Raw genomic sequence first — 13,085 nt, forward strand, 5'->3', positions numbered from 1 at the left:
TTTTATACTTGAGTTGACATAGGCAGTTTTCTCTTTTGAAGATTAAGCAGGCTGGTCCACATTCCAGCCTGTAGCCATAGTTGGAGGCCTGGGGCAGAATCTAGAAGACATTGACACCAGCTAGGATAGGCTTGTACTGTGCCTTGGGCTGCCATCTTGGCTCTCTGCCCTTTGTGACCTCCAGATGACTCTGGGAGTAAATTGAGGCCTCCAGTCCAGTCTCTTGCTTAGAAACATCTCCACCTCCTCCTCCTCCTCCTCATCATCTCTTTCTCTCTTTCAGAGAAGGGCTTTGCTATGTTGCCAAGGCTGGAATGCAGTGGCCATTCACAGGCAGTCTAGGTTCTTTTTTGCTTGATTTTTCCTTATAATTTATTTGTTGAAAGAACTATTTCTCAGAATGTGGATTTTCTTAAAATGCATCCTCATGGTGTTAATAAGTTCCTCTGTCTTCTCCATTTTCTGTAAATTGTTAGAGCAGTGATTTCCTAACAGCGTCAGCATCATCTGGGAATTGTAGGAAATGCTAATTCCTACTCATCCCAGAGAAGCTGGCCGTAAAAATCACCATCTTGGTGAGACCTAGTGTCTCAATTCTGTGAAGTCACCCATTGAAAGAGATCGAAACAATTGGAGTGGAGAGGGGTGAAATATTGGATGAGGTAGTGGTTGGTCTCTTGATGGCATGGCATGCCTGTTATTTCTACGTTTTCATTTCAAATCAATGAAAAATTGGGGTTTTTGCATAACAGACGGAATGCAAAAAAGAAAAAAAAAGGAATGGTGAACTTACGGTTAAACAGTTAACTTAGCTGATTTAATGTACTTTAAAAACTACATTATTACTAATGGCTTAGTGTTCCCTGCCCTTAACAGAGACACAAGGAGAAAAGTGTTCACTCTCCCCCAGTGCTTAGACTACTATTTGACCCTTTCTAGAAGACAAGGGAGTTCAGATAGGGCAGACTGTCCTCCCTCAGAGATTGGAGTTTTAGTTACCTACATATTTGATAGCCAAAGACACTTGATTTGGAAAGATCCTTGGCTGGGCCCTCTAGCTGCAGCCATGGCTAGTTAAGTTTCCACAGAGAGTACAAGCCAGGCTTGCCTTGCCAGAAGAGACCCTTCTGATCTTAGTAGAAAAGATCAGCCCAGGACTGGCCATCTGGCAGGTAATCAGGACCTACTCAAACAATTGAGCAAGGAACAATAGGTAGAACTGAACCCTCATGAACTCATGGAGTAAACTCTAAGCCTCAGTGAACAAAATCTGAGATAAATCACTTTTACCTCATCTTGGTATTCCTTTGTAAAAAGCAAAAAGCAAAGGATAGACTATGCATTTGACAACGTAGAACTGAAAACCTAGATATATATTTAAATTTTAAAAAATATAAACACATTTCAAGAAGTAAATTTTTAAAAACACAAAAAGAAACACTTAGATTAACAAATGATAAAACATGACCACACCATTTTATAAAATTTTTATACTTTTTTTTTTGAGACAGAGTCTCACACTGTCTCCTAGGCTGGAGTGCAATGACGTGATCTTGGCTCACTGCGACCTCCGCCTCCCAGGTTCACATGATTCTCCTGCCTCAGCCTCCGAAGTAGCTGGGTTACAGGCTCACAACCACCACCCCCAGCTAATTTTTTGTATTTTTAGTAGAGACAGGGTTTCACTATGTTGGCCAGACTGATCTTGAACTCCTGACCTTGTGATCCACCCGCCTTGGCCTCCCAAAGTGCTGGGATTACAGGCGTGAGCCACTGCGCCTGACCAGTTTTTATACATATTAACATAGTGATATTGGAAATTCATTTTTCAGTGGAAAAAAAATGCTCTGTAAATGGAAAGTAGGTAGTTGGGCTCCTGTTTTAAATGAAGACATGTTATCTGAAAAATTAACATGCTGTGTAAGTTCAGTGAGGAGGCAAGGGAAGTGAAGGGTGAAGAGACCAGAACGTACCCATTCCACTACCAGTGGACATTTGGGTTGCTTCCGAGTTCAGGTACTTCCAAACCATGCTATATAAATATCCTCCCTTGTTCATGTGCTTTGGCACACATATGCAAAAGTTTCTCTAAGGAGTTAAATTGCTTGGTCATTCCCTATGAGTATTTTCGTCTTTATTAAATATTGCCACATTGTTTTTGCAGAGTGGCTGTACCGGTTTACAGCCTCATCAGCAGGATGGGTCCCCTTGGCAGGATTCCAGTCTGCCCCTTTGGGGAGGAGGGTGTAGCGGGGAGAGAAATAAGGCTGGCAAGGAATGAGGAAGCCAGGCAGGAGAACACCATTAGTGCCAATCCAAGGAGTTCAGACTGTATTTGACTGCATTGGGAAGCTACTGGCAATTCTAGAACAGGGAACAAAATGCAAAAACAGGATTTTGGGAAGGTTAGTCTTTAAAGCTGTCTCTTGGTTTGTGTTGGCAGTTGGTAGTGATAGTGGTGGGGTTGACTTAGGCCAGCAGCAGGACTCAAGCTCACAGGAGAGAGATCTGTGGGGTGACAGCACAAAGGGGACACTGAGCACATGCCTGGGGGCAGAAAACCAGAGCATCCTAGATCTCCCAACTCTTATCCTTAAGTAATTCAGTTAGACACACATACTGCTGGTAGATGTGTGAAGTGCTACAGCCACTCTGGAAAACAATGTGGCCTTATTTAACAAAGATAAATATGCACATACTGAATGGCCCACAAGTTGTAAAATATACCAAGCAAAACAAACAGGAAAAAAAAAAGGAAAGAATCCTCAATAACACCAGATGTAATAGAAAGGTCTATCAAGCAAAGATCTGAAAAGTATCCACTGTCTAATTGTCCACTTGGCAATTAGAAGTCTGATGATGAGCTTTGCCACAGAAATGTCTGTGACCAGTAAGGAGCAGAAATCAGAACACAGTGGTTTGAGGGATGAGTGAGTGGTAAGAAAGGGAAACTGGGCACAGGGCCTACTGTCAGGATGGTTGGCTGAGAACAGACTCAAGCACATAGAAACATTAGTATGGGATCAAGCAGGATGGGTCCCCTCGGCTGGATTTCAGTCTGCCCCTTTGGGAAGGAGGGTGTAGGATGGTGGGTACAGGGTACGTAATTTTACAAATGGTGAATTAACACTTGTGAAAAACAAGTTAAATCCTTATATTACACCATATACCAAAGTCCAGATGGATTGAATATTTAAATATACAAAGCAATACCGGAAAAGAACTAGAAGAAAATTTAGAACATACAGATTTTCTATATAAAGAAAATTTATTTTGTGTATAAAGTTGGGGATGGCTAAAACTTTTCTAAGATTGACAACAAAACTAGAAACCTTAAAGGATAATATGGATAAATTTGACTTTATTAAAATACACACACACACGCATCGTATTAAACCTTTCTGTAAGAAAAAGAAAAAGACTGCAAACAAAAATGAATGACAAATGACAAACAGAAAAATATTTATAATTGGGAGGCTGAGGTGGGAGGATTGCTTGAGCCTAGGAGTTTGAGGTTTTAGTGAGCTGTGATCGCGCCACTGCATTCCAGCCTGGGTGACAGAGCAAGATCCTTTCTCTAAAAACAAAGAAAAAGAAAAATATTTATAACATATATAAGTAACTTTTACAAATAAATAGGAAAAAGAAGCTGGGCGTGGTGGTTCATGCCTGTAATTCCAGCACTTTGGGAGGCTGAGGCAGGTGGATCACTTGAGGCCAGAAGTTTGAGACCAGCCTGGCCAACATGGCGAAACCCCGTCTCTATTAAAAATACAAAAATTAGCCTGACATGGTGGCGCATGCCTGTAATCCCAGCTACCTGGGAGGCTGAGGCATGAGAATCACTTGAACCTGAGAGGCAGAGGTTACAGTGAGCTGAGATGGTGGCCAGTGCACTCCAGCCTGGGTGATAGAGTGAGTCTCCATCTCAAAAATAAATAAATAAATAAATAGGAAAAAGAAACACATCAATAGAAACATAGATATGAATAGGAAATTCACAAAAAATACAGTTACCAAGTTAAATCAACCTTAAGTAAAAAACTTGTTCAAGATGGTAAAGTGAACTGTTACATTTACTTCTCTTTCCTCCCTAAGTCCAACTGGAACTACATTTTTTAAATGAAAAAAAGTAAAGTATGCAACCTCATGAGAGAACTTGAAAAAAAAAAAAGGAAAAAGGAAAAATATCCAAAGCAAAAAAAAAAAAAAAAAAAGCATTCCAAAGCAGTGCTGGAATATGAGGAAGGGTTTACAGTATACTTCTTTGGACCTGACGCCTAGCACTTTCCCTTCTGGGAGAAAATCTGCCATCCCCACTTTAGTTGCCTGGTTCATGTGGGAAACTGAGGCTCAGAGACAGCGGAACTGGGGAGTGGCAGCAGGATATTGTGGCAGGTGGTGGCAATCGGGAACCTCAGGCTGTGGTCTCACACCGCCACACTGCCTTTCCCTTTGCTCACAGAGAACATTCAAATGGCTGTCTTTCTCTAGCAAGGTAGAAAGCCTCTCAAATAAGTAAGGAACATGCTTTGGTTAACAGCTAACGAGGCATTAGGGCTGGACAGGGAGACAGGCAGTGCACCAGCCAAATCCCAGTGGACAGTAGACACGAGGAAGAAAGCACAGTGCTGCCAGGGCAGGTCCTCCTCCCTCTTCCCTCCATTAGGAGGATTCCTGAGCCTGCAAACCTGTTCCCTTTGTGCATCCTGGAGGGACAGCCCCTGCCCCATACCTTCCAATACCCTCACCAAACCAGATGAAGCTCACCCTCAAATTCCTTTGTGAAGTGAGAAACAAAAAAACCCCAAACCTAAAGTATCTGAAATAAATGTCCAAATTATTTGAACAAAACCTTGGTAGGTAGAAACCAAAGGGTAGGCAGTAACGTCTCAACTGGTCTTTCCACCTGTGCTACAATCCACTGTGAAGCCCATTATTCTATTCTTGTACCAACTCCCATTCCACATTCCTTTCACTTCAGACATGTTTGCTGATGTTTACACCTCTCCATAGAATACCCAGCCTATCTTCGCATGCCCAAAGCTTTATTTCCCCAAACCTGCCCTGTGCCAGGGAAACTGCTCTCCAGTTCTCAGGATATTTACGCTATGTTCTCCCACCTCTTATGTCTTTATTTTTTGTGGCTTCTTCCCTCTGCCTCAGATACCCCTTGGGAGTTCTGCTGTTCTAAATTCTACCCCTATCCTATCCCTTCACTGCATCTCCAAGGCCATTTTCTCCACAAAGCTTTTCTTTAACACATGGGGCCAGTAGGTAAGCCATGAACATTTGTGGAACAAAGTAATCCTCCAAACAAGGGTGATTTTCTTTCACTGAACCCTTCCCTCTCTTTGTGCTTCTTTTTGGAGTCTCACACTCTTCTGAATTTGTTGAATCCCCAACCAGCTGGAAATTCCCTAAGGCCGGAAACTGTTTCTGGCCTAGGCTGTGCTGATCTTCCTGGGACTAAGGGGTTTCCTGGGTCACACATCTTCTGTGCTAAAACCAGGAAAGCCTCTGGTGACCCAGCATGTGTTGATCTCCCTGGTCTTGCCTGTCTTTGATTCCATGGATTATTAACAGAAACTATAAAGTTGGGTTAATGTGTTGGCTTGGGCATGGCCTCTGAAACATGTTTTTTACATGTCTGCCACCAGCAGGCTGTAGATCCAGGAATGAGGCTTTTCCACTAAGGGAAAACTCCACGTGATCTAGGAAGAAAGTGAGGATATTCAACCAGATGATAAATTTCCTATCTGAAAGAGAAGGTCCACGTGATCTAGGAAGAAAGTGAGGATATTCAACCAGATGATAGATTTCCTATCTGAAAGAGAAGGTCCACGTGATCTAGGAAGAAAGTGAGGATATTCAACCAGATGATAAATTTCCTATCTGAAAGAGAAGATCAGCCCTGAAATAAGGAGGCTGAAGACCCTTAGAGAAGTCACAGAAGAGACTGGAAGAAGAGGGGCAGAGTTGCTTTTTTAATGGGGCTTCCAGCTCCTACTTTTCTTCCTGTCTGTAAGTCTCTGAGCTTCTGTTCCAGCTCTGTAAGGTTGGGGACGAGAATGCTCTCCCCACTGGACTGTTGAGAGTTCAATGAGGGGAAGTGTGTGCATATACCAGGCCCCATGCTGGGTGCCAAGAGATGCTGCGCCTTCCTGGCATGCTTCTCTTCCCCATCCCTCAGCACTGCATCCCTCACTCCCTCCACTCCCGATTCTCACTTCCTACTCACTGACTCCTTCCTTCCCATCTTCTTCCAAACTTCCCATTTTCCACTATGTCTCTCTCACCATATCTTTTTCACTTAAACAAAAATGGAATTCATAAAAAAAAGAGGCCAAAAGTCAGGATAAACCTAGAAAAATCACTAAGTATGCAAAGTTTTTCTTGCAAGGTTTGGTTTGTTTAAATGCCTTCTTTGTTTTCCTTGCCCATATCCTTCTTTGGAGAGTCAGGATTTGGGGTTTGCAGAGCTGTGTGGCAGTGGAATGTGGAATGTTCTCCTGAACCTCAGGCCCATGAAGAAAAGAGGCAAAAGTCCTGACATCTTTCCTGAGGATTGTCTGATTTAAAAGAGCTGATTCTCCCCAGGCAAATGACTTAGCTTTATTGTGCTGGGACAAGCTGAACAGGCAAGGAATAAACCTCCCTAGAACACACTGATTAGATTAGCCAGTGAGAACCACTGAAGACACAGACATTAGATTAAAAAACAGAAAAATGAATGTTACTTTTACAGTGGCTATGAATAGACAAAGACTTTTTGGTTTGAAAATAGTTGGTGAGGCAATAGAGGAGGGGCTATGTTAATAGCAGAGGTAGAAAAAACGGGAGTGGATGGTTCCAACTGCAAGGTCCACCCTAAAGGAATTGGAGTCAGGGCCCAGGAGCCACAGGCCACTGCACTGGGGTGAGTAGAGTGGATTTTACATAAATAAAGTTACAGAGTGGTTGTAGGTTCTTGTTTGAAGATGTGAGTGAACCAACTGAATAGAACAGGCAGATTCCCCAGCCCACCGAGAGTCAGATGAGAATTTTATTGCTTTTTGCTAAAGGCCTGTACAAGACTTAGAGCAAAGATAAGGAGTAACCTGATTGTTGAAACTAATCTATAACTATTCCAACATAGCAAAGGACAAGTAACGGAATGACGAGGTTTTCCTGTAGTAGTGTTGCAATTTTGTTCTGCTCTGTCCCCCTACTCCAGTTTCCTCTGTGAGGGGAGCGTGTAGTGTGTGCATATCTGTGGAATGTCAGATTTCTAAAGTCAGGGGCTGAGACCTATATCTAGTTAGACCTCTGTGCATGTTCTTGAGCCATGGAAGTCACAGTGGTTGATAGTACTTCACACTTCTTCCAATTCAATAAGGGTTACTTATGGTGTCTCCTCTGATTCTCCTAGGAGTCCAGAAAGCATGAGACTTGTATAAGAATCCACACTTCAACTAAGCTTTCTGGCCCAAAGAAGGCATTGTTACCAAGGATCTGTTTCTTGAGGTCTTTAGGGAGTGAGAGGGAAGGAACGCATGAGGAACCAGAGCTAGTCCCCATCTCTCTCCCTAGAAGTGACAGACTGCATAGTTCTTATGTATCAGGAATCCTGGAGGTCAGCTGGCTTTCCTTAAAAAAGGGTCATCCAGCCGTGATGAAATCCTGACTTAGAAACCCAGTGCCCTTAGCTTTGTGGGCTTCTGTCCCTGAGAAATGGTGTTTTACCCTCCCTCCAAGCAGGCATCCCAGGATTTGGAATTCAGCTGTGAGCTCATGAGCTGATGGATGTTTCCAGGAGTACCCTGAAGACCACCCAGGTATGCTCTCCCTACCTGCTTTATTTTGGATGGACCAATCTAAGGAGAGTCATCTTTTCCTACCCCATTGGTGGCACTCAGTGAGTGGCTTGTTGCTTGACTGAATGCCTGCCCACACCCTCTCCAGTCAAGTTTATCTCCCAGGAGGGAGTAACTAAACACTTAGCAGTGGAGACACTCATACATCTCCACTGCACTAGAAGTAGGGATGGTGGCCATGCCAACAAAGGAGATAACTTTAGCACAAAGGATGTCACAAGAAACAGATAGTAGAGTGTGTTCTCCAATGTTTTCATTTCCCAAACCAGAATCAACTGGTCTTGGGTTTCCTTCCCTCATCCTTCATCTGTAGAAAACTTTGTTTCTTGAGCTACTTCAGATCTACTTCCCTATCTTAAGAGGTGGGCTATGTGCTTCTTCTGCTAATTTATTATCTCAGAAGTACATAATTTGGACAATTTTATATAGTTTTGAGGACAGGAGCCCTGTAAGAGTCTCTTACTCAAAAATGGATTCAGCTTGGTTTGAGGTTTAATAGGTCATTGCAATGCTCCCTTCTGGTATCATAGGACATAAGCTGGGTTGGGCTGAGTCCCCCTTTTGTGTCTTAGCCTTCCTCTCCTTACTCCAGAGTAAGAGCAGCCCTGATGGAAAAACAAAATTACCATCCATGCCTACTTCATTTCTGCCCCTCTTACTCTAAGTCTGGGCAATCCACAACATCTTTTTATATTGGACTTCGTAGATCACAGGCTCTTTTTTTAGGAAGAGTCAATTCAAGCCACCCAGGACTTATGATTCCTTGCTCTGTGTCGGGCACAGTGTGAGCACAGTAATGGCATGGGCTGCCTGATGTGGGGCAGTGCCTCTTGGTCAGCAATTCACTCAGCAGCCACCTCAGTGCCCCTTGTGTAAATTTGAGGCACTTTGCCAGGCTGTGGAAACAGTGTAGGGTTAAACAGCACATGGTCCTTGCCCTCAGAAAGCTTAAAATCCAAAGTCAGATACAAGGTTATTTAACAGATGCGTGTTAATTAACAATTAAAGCTAATGTGCACTGTTCCATTGAACAAACATGACTTATGTGGTAAAATCAGAAAGCAGCTTGTTTTTTGTCTCTTACTGCTCTTTTACATTTACTCTTTTTTTTTTTTTTTTTTTTTTTGAGATAGAATCTCGCTCTGTCACCAGGCTGGAGTGCAGTGGCACAATAATTGGCTCGCTGCAACCTCCACCTCCTGGGTTCAAGCGATTCTCCTGCCTCAGCCTCCTGAGTAGCTGTGGTTATAGGCACCCACCACCACGCCCAACTAATTTTTGTATTTTTAGTAGAGATGGGGTTTCACCATGTTGACCACCCTGGTCTCGAACTCCTGACCTCAGGTGATCCACCCACCTCGGCCTCCCAAAGTGTTGAGATTACAGGCGTGAGCCACTGCACCCAGCCTCTTTTACATTTATTCGGTGGGACTAGCTCTTGCTTTGCCCCTGAGTGAAATTTAGGCAAGTCACAAGATTGTTCCAGCCACCCTTGGTCTCAGTCTCATTTTAATAATTATAATTTCCAGTCCTACCTAATGATACCACTTCAATCTTGACTTGGAGTGGAGCCTCTTCTGGTACTGCTAAAGAACAGAGGCCCGTGGTGGATGGTGGTCTGGATGGGGAGTCCCTGGTTTCCACTCTTCCTTACTTATTTAGCTAACCAAGGTCCTCAACCCCATCAGGGTTGTTGCCTGGAAGAGAAGAGGCGAGAAGAATATGAAAACTATATGTTTGTGATCTCCAGCTCACCAGTGGAACATGGTGATTCTTTTACAGGTTCCTGCTATAACTCCTCTGTTACTCCCCTCAAAGGCCAGCTTTTTCCACCCCTGTAGGAAATTCCTTTCCTACACTCACCCCATTTATCTCATCCTAATGGCCCCATGGGAATTTCTCTGCTTCTGCCCCCACCCTTCATCTCTTTCCTGCCCATTTCTCCTCCATCTTGGATGAAGCTACCCTCTTCCCCTGGTCTTGGTTCAGCCTTTCATCGCTGCTCAGTAACATGAACCCCCAAAAAGCCAGCCAGCAAAGCAGAGCAGGCCTGCCTAGCATAGAAAATGCCAGAATTTGGAGAACAAAAGCCCTTTTTTGGATAGGACTGTTCTTTGTTGTTGCTCATACAACACAGCTCTTTGTGATTAATCTACATTTAACACAGCTCCAATCAAAGTGATAAAGGACTATTTTTATTAAAATGATTTCCTTTTATGGCAAAATAAGCATAAGATTGACCATTTTAACTATTTTTGAATGTACAATTCAGTGGCATTAATTATATTCACATCGTTCTGTAATACAACCATCACCACCATCCATTTCCAGAACTTTTTCATCATTCCCAACTGAAACTTTGTACCCATTAAACACTAACTCCCCATTTCTCACTGCCCCAGGCCCTGGTAGCCATTAATCTACTTTCTGTATCTATAAATCTGACAATTCTAGGTACCTCTATAAGTGGACCCATACAGTATTTGTCCTTTTGTGTCTGGCTTATTTCACTTAGCGTGATGTCCTTAAGTTCATTCATGTTGTAGCATGTGTCCGAATTTCATTCCTTTTTAAGGCTGAATCACGATTGTATGTATGTACCACATTTTGTTTATCCATCTGATGATGAATATTTAGGTTGTTTCTACCTTTTAGCTATTGTGAAGAATGCTGATATGCACATTGGGATATAACTATCTGTTTGAATCCTGGTTTTCAATTTTCTTGGGTATATACCCGGAAGTGGAATTTATTTAATTGTTCTTGAATAGGGAATACCTCTGTATGGTGGACAATATAAAAGGTACAAGAAATCATAGAGTCCCCTGAGCCCTGACCTCCAAATTCCCCTCCCAGGAAGCATCACTGTAACCAGTTTCTGTGACCTCTTCCCTGGAGAGACCATACTGTGCCCATAGGCACCCTCTACACAGGCATGATGACAACCATAAGCATAAGCACTCTTCTACACTTTCCCTTTTTCCTACTTAACAATATTTCTTTTTAAAAAATTAAAAATCTATTTATTTTTTTCTTCAACTTTTATTTTAAGTTCAGGGGTACATATGCCAGATGTGCAGGTTTGTTACATAGGTAAATGTATGCCATGGTGGTTTGCTGCACAGATCATCCCATCACCTAGATATTAAGCCAAGCAAATATTAGCTGTTCTTCCTGATGCTCTCCCTCCCCTAACAATATTTCTAAAAAAATCATTCCATAGCACCATTTAAAGAATATCCTCATTCTATTTAAAAGGTTCATGGTTTTCCAAAGTGGAGACAAAACTTGTTTTTCTTTCTTTCTTTTTAAAAATCAGTCCTTTATTCATGGACATTCAGGTTGTTTCCAATGTTTTGCCACCGTGAACAATGCTCTGATGATAACAGCCAGCATTTCCTGAATGCTTACCATGTGCCAGGCCCTTGTTAAAATCCTTCCCATGTATCATATTTAATTCTCACTACAACTGTGACATAAGCACAGGGAGGTGAGTAACTGTCCCAAACCACATCTCTGTTTTTGTCCACAGGTGGGAGTGTAAGATAACCTTCCAGATAAAGAGTTGCTGCTACCAAAAGGTATGTCCATTTTATTTATTTATGTATTTATTTTTTGAGATGGAGTCTTGCTCTGTCGCCTAGGCTGGAGTGCAGTGGCATGATCTGGGCTCACCACAACCTCTGCCTACTGAGTTCAAGCAGTTCTCATGGCTTAGCTTCCCAAGTAGCTGGGACTACAGCCATCACACCTGGCTAACTTTTGTATTTTTTTAGTAGACACAGGGTTTCACCATGTTGGCCAGACTGGTCTTGAACTCCTGGCCTCAAGTGATCCACCTGCCTCAGCCTCCCGAAGTGCTGGGGTTACAGGCGTGAGCCACTGCACCTGGCCAGGTATGTCCATTTTAAAGTTATATAAATACAGCCAAACCAGCCCCATCGAGGCTGTGCTTATCTGCATCTCACTGGCAAGTAGATGTATGAGGGCTCGTTGCCCTCCTCTCTCACTGTTGAAAAATTTCTTGATATCTGCCAATCTGAAAGGTGAAAAATGGTATTTCATTGTGGCTCTAATTTGCATTTTAATTTTACTTGTAGATTTTTAAAATAAAACAGTAACAAGATTCAAAATTTGAAAAGAGTACAAGAGTAGAGACAAACCCCCATCCATGTGTCTCCCCAGTGCCCAATTCCTGTCCCCAGACACAATCAGGCCTCCATTTGCCTCCATTTCTCCCTCCTGTGCCTATGGTCAAAACCTGGGCCACACCATTATCCTTAGCTGCTCCATCTCTGAAATATTAAATTCAGACATTCCACTCTGATCTCGCCACTGTCCTATTAACTACCAAGCACCTGACCCTCTCTTGACGCCACACCTGCCCTTTACCTTACCTTCCTTTCCCATCCAGCTGAGGTTCTCTGCCCTCCAGAGGCTCCATGTCAGGCCCCACTGGCCTCCAGCCACACCTGCCTGGAAAGCCTTACTTTCTGTTTCACGATACCTAGTTCAGAGTCAGCCCACCCATGGGATCACTCTCATTTAAAGATCTTAAGCAGAGTAACCACATAATTTACTGCTCAAACTGGGACCCTTTTGAGAACGAAAGGAGCACAACTAATTATGAAGCCAAGACAACAGGGGCAGATAGTTACTGTCCAAGGCAGATCGGGATGTAAATTCAAGCTCAATCTTAAGGAACAATTACATTTAATTTCAGAGCAGAGATCAATAATATGTGCTGAGCCCCGCGAATGATTTAAGTTGCTGCCTTTGTCCGCTGCCCAAGATCCTCTTCTAAATGGATTTTTTAAACAGTGCATTTCCCCAACACTATTTTCTTAAAAATTTATCCTTTAGAATACCAGTTTCAGCCCATAAACTCAAGTGTGTAAAAAAATTAGTTTGTTTATAAAATTCTCCTTCATCTATACTTGAGCCCCCCTCTTTAAAAAGGTGCTGACCCTTAATCCCAGTCAGTTCTGAGTTTCCTTTGCAGTTTCCATTTTGGGTTTGGGGTGGGGTGGAGTGCAGGGTTCTAGACTCTCAGTGACCTACAAAGGGTCCTGCCCTTGATGTCATCTATCCTTGTCCCATCTGGTCCTGGGTCGTTGGTGCCTGCAGGTTATTGTGGAGGTCAAAGTCTCTCTCCACCTCTTCAAGCAGCCTCAGGGAGCTTGCCTGGGGTCCTCTTGGCCTAGATACACCGAGCAGCTGTTCTGTTCT

General features: G+C 43.0%; 1 protein-coding gene across 4 annotated transcripts in view; it reads left to right on the forward strand.

Moving 5' to 3' along the window:
- SLC4A5 (solute carrier family 4 member 5) overlaps positions 1 to 13,085 on the forward strand; it is a 145,923-nt gene that overhangs the window by 10,893 nt on the left and 121,945 nt on the right. For 3 of the 4 annotated variants that reach the window (XM_054548027.2, XM_054548028.1, XM_063713590.1), the window contains exons 2-3: positions 7,741 to 7,817; positions 11,389 to 11,437. The gene's annotated coding sequence lies outside the window, so the exon portion shown is untranslated. Of the gene's footprint in view, positions 1 to 7,740; positions 7,818 to 11,388; positions 11,438 to 13,085 lie in introns of those variants that run through there. The other variant, XM_054548031.2, reaches the window with a different exon arrangement.

Source organism: Pongo abelii, chromosome 12, assembly GCF_028885655.2.
Source record: "Pongo abelii isolate AG06213 chromosome 12, NHGRI_mPonAbe1-v2.0_pri, whole genome shotgun sequence".
In the NCBI taxonomy this organism is placed as follows: Eukaryota; Metazoa; Chordata; class Mammalia; order Primates; family Hominidae; genus Pongo; species Pongo abelii.